An 8,704-nucleotide genomic window follows, 5' to 3' on the forward strand; every position below is an offset into this window, starting at 1 on the left:
TTATTGATGTATTTGTATGCTGATTATTAGATTCAGCGTTTGTTTGTTTTTCATAATTAAATATTAATGAGTCTATCTTTGATTTTATAATTTCCTTTCTGTATTTTAAGGATTCAGAACATAATTCGTTCTCATGCTGGTGTGTTAGAGGACATTTACTTAATTTAATAAAGTTGTCAATACAATTTCGTACTGTGTCCTCTGTCTTGGTGGTTAGTTGGTTATATGTACCTACGAAGCACTCATTACACCCACAAGACTAAGCATGTTTGGTGATGTTAAATATTGGTTCAGAAGTATTTGATCTAGCTTTAGAAACTTCTGGTTTTGTAATTCTATTGGTCCTTTTCTGTAGTGTTAAGGACTGTCGGTTTGAGGGGTTATTTGTTTCGTTGTTGTTAATGGAATATTTGGGTCTTGTGGATGGTTGGGAAGTGATAGTTATATTTTGTTTTGGTTTAATGGTATGATTTTCATTAGTATTATTTGATGGGAATTGTAAAGTGATTAATTGCTTCTTTACTGTCCAGATGTTGGCTATTTGATTGGGTTGAGGGTAATATTGCAATTTCCACTTCTGTGATGAGATTAGTATAATACCTTTTTTTAAATGTTCTCCAGGTGTAGTTGGAGTTTCTTTGGATTGCTTGTAATTTTCAATTTTCACTTTTTCCCCTTAGGTGGGGTTCGTTCCAGTATTCATTTCTTTTTATCAGTTCGATTATTATTATTATTATTATTTAACTCCTCTTCCATTGGAAGTTCTTTTCCATGGATAACTGAATCTTCCATGTTAGCAGTGGCATTGATGGGTATAATATCACTTTTATTTTGGGTTTCAGTATCATTGGTATGAAATTTAGTTTTTATGTTTATATTATCTTGTTTGTTATTGTGCTGATTGATGTCTTCATTTTCAGTTACATTTGAAAAGGTGGGGCTTTTGGATGGATTATTAACTCCTCTTACCTTTAGCTCGAGTCTGGCTTCCGTGACTGACATTCCTGTCCTATTTATTAACAACTGAAGTTCTGTGTTGTATTGGTAAAATTAGCATTCTTTAGATTTCGCGTGATGGGCTACACCACAATTAATACATTTTGGGTGATTGCAGTTCCAAGTAGTGGTATGGTTACCTGATGCGCAGACTGCACATACATTGGGATAAATGGACGAACTTCTCTATCTTGCCCTGAAATTGTGATTTTAAATTGGAGGTCTTGGCCTGTAAATTTTATTTGGCAAAGTTGATATCTTTATTCTTGTCTGTCTTTCCTACTTGGAATCGAGTATATTTCTAGATCGTGAATATTGTTATATCAGTTTTACGGAGTTGTTTTGAAGGAAGTTTTTCTTTTTGGTTGTTAGGTAGAATGACTGTACCTTGTTCATGCTTCAATGTTTTGTGACTTGTGATTGGTTTTATATTATGTATTTATTTACGTCATACTTAAAAAGGCAGTGGACTGCTTATTGTTGGTTACTTGGATTAACCGTTCATTATCTTTGATGTGTCTACATCCCATGTCCTGTGTTGGATATATGTTGAGTGATTTGTTTTCTAGTATAGCCGTTGGAATTTTCTTTTCAGTTTAGAGGACTAGAAATCTTGACTACTTATCTGGTCCAATGAGGTCATCAAAGTGTACCAATGTGGGATTCAGTCGGTAATTTTTGTTTCTTTTCCGCCCTTGTTTTATGAACGTTGCTTGTCTATTAGAATTGTTATATTTTTTTCTCTATAGGTGGGAGGATTAGTCATCTCTAATTCAGAATGACTGATTTTTATATATATGGTTCCATAGTTATGATACTGGACTTTACCCATTGATTTTTTTTTTACTTTCGATGCACTCCAGGGGCGTTCCTTTGTATCATTCTCACCGTTTGGAAATGTACCAAGGAGATTCGGGAGTGGCGTGCCAATAGTCAACTGCTCCGGAATTTTTTCGTCATGGGGCCCTGGGCTAAGTCAAATTTTCAAGCTCGCTAGGGCAAACCGGGTTTAACTTCACTCCAAGCTATATGTTTTCTTCATAGTTATGGTAAATTTTGACCGAAGTAGAAAAATCCATAGATATTATTCCAAAAATGTATGATGTTATATGGGACCCTTAGATTCCAAACTAGGAAGAAATTCCTGAGGAGAGAGAGAGAGAGAGAGAGAGAGAGAGAGAGAGCCCACTCACCATGTCGTCAATGTGGTCCCAAAATGAGGGGGAATTGTATGAGGAGTTTTTCATCTGGATGCAATAGGTAACCTTAGTTTTTCACTTCGTTACTGATATATGGACGAAATATTTCGATAATGATGTGTCTGAACACAGATGTCACACGGCCACTATCTAGGCAGGATGTCCTGTCCGGGAGACCACACGCCACACACACACACAAAATACTTTTTGACAATAACAGAGAGAGGGAGATAGATAGCAGGATCAAGGGCTGGTCTGTTGTTCCACAGAGATAGGGTTATTCGTCTACAAAATAATATGTTAATAATATAAGAGGAAGAGAAGGAGACAAACGCTGCTACTTTCTCCTCCGTAGCATTTTGTTCATTTTTTTGTGTGCGTCTTCTCTCTGCAGGATTCCTATTCACCCTTTCTGCTTATCAGGGCGAGGACGCGAATGAACGTTCACAGAGGATATGCATTTCCTATCTATGTGTGTGTGTCTCTCTCTCTTTCTCATCACAATACGTATATTATATACGTATATATATATATATATATATATATATATATATATATATATATATATTATATATATATATATATGGAATATGGGGATAAAATCCACAATGAAGTAAATCCTCTGTAGTTTAAAATATATATATCTTGTACAGGATTAAAGCTTTCGACCATCAACTGTGGTCTTGTTCACTAAAGTGGATTGTATCCCCATTTACTTAGAGGTACGACATAGTACCTGGTCTTCTTTCTGCATATATATATATATATATATATATATATATATATATATATATATATAATATATATATATATATATATATATATATATACATATATATATATATATATATATTATATATATATATATAATTAAAATTTTAAATATATTCTCTATCCTTAAATCCATAGTAGAAAGGTAAGTGAAACAGGGACTTTGAAGAGGTAGTACTTTCGTAATATGCTCTACATTTTCAAGATATACAACGAAAGTTCCATGTCCCTGTTTTCAGTTGCCTTTCTACCATTGATTCAAGGGTATTCTCAAGTGCGTGTTACTTCGTGCTACACTTATATATATATATATATATATATATATATATATATATATATATATATATATAAGATATAGACATATATATATATATATATATTATAATATCTTTATATATATATTATTATATATATATATATATATATATATATATATATATATATATATATCTATATCTATATCTAATATATATATATCAATATATATATATATATATATATATATATATATGATATATATATTATATTAACTCTATATATGGATTGATATATATATATAGATATAGATATCATAGATAAGAGATATATATATATATATATATAATATTATATAATATATATATATAATATAATATAGATATATTTATATATATATAATAATATATATTATATATATATATATAATATAATTGTATATAATATATATATATGATTTATATTTATATCCTTATATATATAATATTTATATCTAATATAATTAGCATATATATATATAGTATCATATAGTTGACCGCCGCCCTCCAGCGGTTAACTGGGAGTTTAAAAAAACCAACCAAAAAACCAGATACTTTAGGGCGACCACGGAAACCAGGTTGCGGTCAATAATTCAACCGGCTGACGCCTTACTGTGTACCAACACAAAATGCAGAATGACCACCACAAGAGGGATCTGAATGAATTCTATTCGAACATAATCTCCGCTATGCTTGCTTCGGGCAGGACTGCCTTTAGATTTCGTCAAGGTAATTCTCGTAATATACTGGTTGGAATGACTTGGTTAAGGATCTGTATCATACTCACGGGAAATGTTTTTACTGTGGAGGCAAAATGGCAGCCCGAGGGAAGGACACACTGCATACTAATGAGGCAGGCGAGAGCGCAATTCAAACTTGCTCTTAAGCACTGCAGGTTAAATGAAAAAACAACTAAGAGCCGATGCAATGTCTAGAAACGTAGAATCTGGTGATTACCCTCGTCTTTGGAAAGATATCCAGTCCTTAATCCCAAAACTAAAAAGCTATCACAGAGAGTAGGGGAAGCAGTCGGAGACGAGGCTATCGCAAGGATGTGGGGTGATCACTTCAACAATATCCTGAATTGCATAAATGATCAGGATTCCCGAAGCGAGGTAGATATCTCCTTAATGCACATTCAATTTCATTTTGCAGACCGTATTACGCCAGGTAACATCAGCGATGCCATAAACAGCATACCTAATAATAAATCGCCCGGCTGTGATGGTCTTCCCGCAGAGGCTTTCAATTCTGCCATCCGATAATTTACATTTTGCTAGCTGCCTTATTCAATGCGTGCATAATTCACCAGTTTCTTCCCAGACTCCCTACTCTTAGTTCACTTGATACCATTAATCAAAAACAAGCTAAAGGATGCAGCTGACCCTGGCACTACCGGCCAATTCCAATCACAACGTCGCATCGAAGATACTTGAGTCGGTTCTTCTTGTGAGACTTCTCCCCTTTCTACACACAGCTTGACAACCAAGTTCGGGTTTAAAGCAAACCACTCAACCGCACCTGCCATCTACATACTGAAAGAATTGCTGAACTACTACCTATCATCAGCATCTCCGGTTTTGCCTCGTGTATTTTCGTAGATGTGAGAAAAGCATTTGACAGAGTAAAACTACCTGAAGCTATTGTTCCTGAAGCTGCATAAAAGGGGCACACCCCCTATATCTAATTGGCATTTTACCATTGCTGGTTCTCCACACAGCAATTCTGTGGGTCAAATGGGGCAACGTATTATCGTACACCTTCGGCTCCCTAAACGGGCTTCGGCAAGGGGGTGGCATTCTCTCTCCATACCTGTTTAATACGTACACAGATGCCTTGAATGTCAAACTGAACTCACTCCCAATCGGATGCACTGTCAATGAAACAACTATAAACAACCTCTGTTACGCCGACGATATGGTTCTGATTTCCCCGATCAGTGCATGGCCTCCAACGACTCATCGACACTTGCCGCCAATATGCAGAGGAATTTGATATAATCTACAACGAAACCAGACCCAGTGCATGTCGCTGCTCCCGAGATCGCTTAAGCATATTGCAGAACCACAAATTTTTCTCGGAAACCATCGGCTGGAATTTGTGCGCGAATTTTCCGTATTTGGGTCACATTATTACCGACGACCTAAAGATACGGCAGACATCGAACAGAGGCGTCGTAAACTATGTGCAACTGGCAACATGATTGCAAGGAGGTTTTGCCTTCTGTCACCGAGACGTGAAACTGCTGCTCTTCCGCTCGTACTGTTTACAGTATCTATGGGTGTTCCCTCTGGACGAACTATACCCGAGAGACCATGAGACGTATCACTGTTGTGCACAATGACATTCTGAGACGCCTCACAAACACTCCACGCTACCACTCCGCCACACAGATGTTCTTAGAAAACCACCTGGACAATTTAAAAATCACTGTAAGGCGAACAATGTCTAGTCTGGTAACCGAGTGAGAAACAGCGGCAACTCGCTAATACAAAGCATCCTAAGAAGTGAAGCAAGAAGAAGATCTAAATTGTGGGAAAGATGGGAAAATGAGGCCTTTGTCCCCTAAAGGACTTAATCTCTGTATTAGCAAGATGTCATCTGCAGATTTTGTCATTATTATATTTATTGCTGATATATTTTTTCATTATTTCTGTGATTACTAATCAAGTTCAAAGTTTTCTTTCTATATATATATATATATATATATTATATATCTTATATATATATATATATATATATATATGTGTGTGTATGTGTGTATGTGTGTATGTGTGTATATATATATATATATATATATATTATATATATATATATATATATATATATATATATAGATATATATGTACATATATGTATATATATAGTATGTATATATATATATATATATATATATATATATATATATATATATGTATGATGTGTGTATATATATATGAGTGTGTGTATGTGTATGTATATATATATATATATATATATATCTATATATATATATATATATATATATATATATATATGTATATATATGCATTCAATTTATGTATTTACCGCCCTCTGGACCAGACTACTGTAACCACCTAAGGTCTCTAGTGAAATTTAAGCTATATAATTTGTGCACTAACTGCTATAACTCTCAATGCATTTTTTTCTCACCAACATTATTACTATTACCAGTATTATGATTACTATCTTTTATGCTACCTCAGCTATTTTTTTGGATAAGTGCCGATTACTAATTTTTCCTATCATGTGACTCTATATCTAGATTGTGTATGTTACTGCTGTGTATTTTGTATGTTCATTGTATATGGTCTTGAACCGAAATAAGGATATTATTATTATTATTATTATTATTATTATTATTATTAGTATATATATATAATATATATATATATATATATATATATATATATATATCTATATATTCTTATATATATCTATAGCCATATATATATAGCCATATATAGTATAATATATCATATATATATATATATATATATATATATATAAAAAATATATATATATATATATATATATATATATATATATATATATCTATCTATATCTTATCTATATCTATATATATATAGATATTATATATATATATATATATATATATATATATATATATATCTTCTTCTTCTTCTCTTCTTCTTCTTCCCAGCTTGTTCCCTTTTTATATGGGGTCGCCGTTTCGGATGAGCCGTTTCCATCTATTTCTATCTTGTGCTTCTGCCTCATCAATTCCCTTCTCATGTAAGTCTCCTCTCACACAGTCCTTCCATCTCTTTCTTGGTCTCCCTCTTTTTCTTCTTCCATGCACCTCCACCCCCATAGTATGTCTCCCAGCGTGGTCCTCATCTCTCCTCAACAGGTGTCCATACCATCTCAGCCTCCCCTCCTGCACTTTCTTTGATACTTCCACCACCTTTGTTGACCCCTTATGTAGTCATTTCTGATCCTATCCACTCTTGTTACCCAGACATCCTAAGCATTCTCATTTCTGCCACATCCATCTTCTTCTGCTCTGCTTTTCTCATGCTTGCTGTTTCCGTACCATACACATTGCTGTTCTTACCACCGTCTTGTGAAATTTTTCCTTTTAACCTAAGCGGCACTCTTTTGTCACAAAGAACTCCCGAGGCCGCTCTCCAGTTGTTCCAGCCTGCCTGTACCCGATGTTTTACTTCTTCTTCCATACTTCCTCCAGCGTTAACAAAAGAGATCCAAATAACTTAAACTTATCAACTCTCCTTATTTGTTGCTCTCCATCCCAAGGCTGAATACTTTCCCTCTACTCATCCCCCTCAGTGTCGGTACACATATATTTCTGTCTTGGATTCTACTTATTCTCCATTTCCTGCTGTACCTCCAGTAACTTGTCTCCATCTTTCCAATTTCACTTCCAGATCTTCCCTGCTCTCTGCACACAGAACAATATCATCCGCATACAATATGTTCCATGGTACTGTCTCCCTTACTTCCTCTATTATAACATCCATCACTATGTTAAGATAAATGGGCTCAGAGCCGACCCCTGGTGTAATCCTACTCTCACCTCAAAACCTTCTGTCTCCCCAACACTGCTCCTCACTCTGGTAAATACATTCCGGTACATCTCTTGTATCAATCGCACATACTTCTCTGGCACCATCTTCTCCCTCAGGCTCCTCCATACCTCTTGTCTCGTCGGGACTCGGTCATAAGCCTTTCAAGGTCAATGAATACCATAGTAGTCCCTTTGTCTTTCCCCGAATTTCTCCATTATTTGCCTCAGACAAATATACCATCTGTTGTTCCCCTTCCCTTCATAAATCCCATCTGCTCTTTACCTATTTGCACTTCTTCTCTCAGTCTAGCATCTATCATCCTTTCCAGTAATCTTCAAGTGTGGACATCAATTTAATGCCCCCCCTATAATTACCACACTCTTGGACATCGCCTTTCCCTTTAAAAATTGGGATCAATATACTCCCACGCCACTCATTTGGTATCTTTTCCTGTTCAAGGATCTTTTATCATAAGATCCGTACAGTATATCCCACTCCTTCATCTCCTAATGCTTTCCATGCCTCCACCGGGATCATGTCTGGTCCCGGTTGCCTTCCCATTCTTCATCTTCTTCAGTGCATTTAGTACCTCTTGCCTAGAAAACCTCATTACCATGCCAATGTTGCCCACTTTGCCCATTCCTCTCTTATTAGTTCTAAAAAATTAATTTTCTTTCATTTCAACAACTGTTCGAAATATTCTTTCCATCTCTTCACAATGTCTTCCTCCTTTCTAAGCACTACACCCTCTTGATCCTTTATTTGTTTGATATGTGTTATATCTTTTGTGCTCTTATTTCTAGCCTTTGATAGCTTGATCATCTTCTTTAATCCTTCCTTTGTCCCCAGCTCATTATACACATCATCATACGACTTTGCTTTAGCTTGGGCTACC

The sequence above is a fragment of the Macrobrachium nipponense genome, chromosome 31 (genome assembly GCF_015104395.2).
Source record: "Macrobrachium nipponense isolate FS-2020 chromosome 31, ASM1510439v2, whole genome shotgun sequence".
Lineage (NCBI taxonomy): Eukaryota > Metazoa > Arthropoda > Malacostraca > Decapoda > Palaemonidae > Macrobrachium > Macrobrachium nipponense.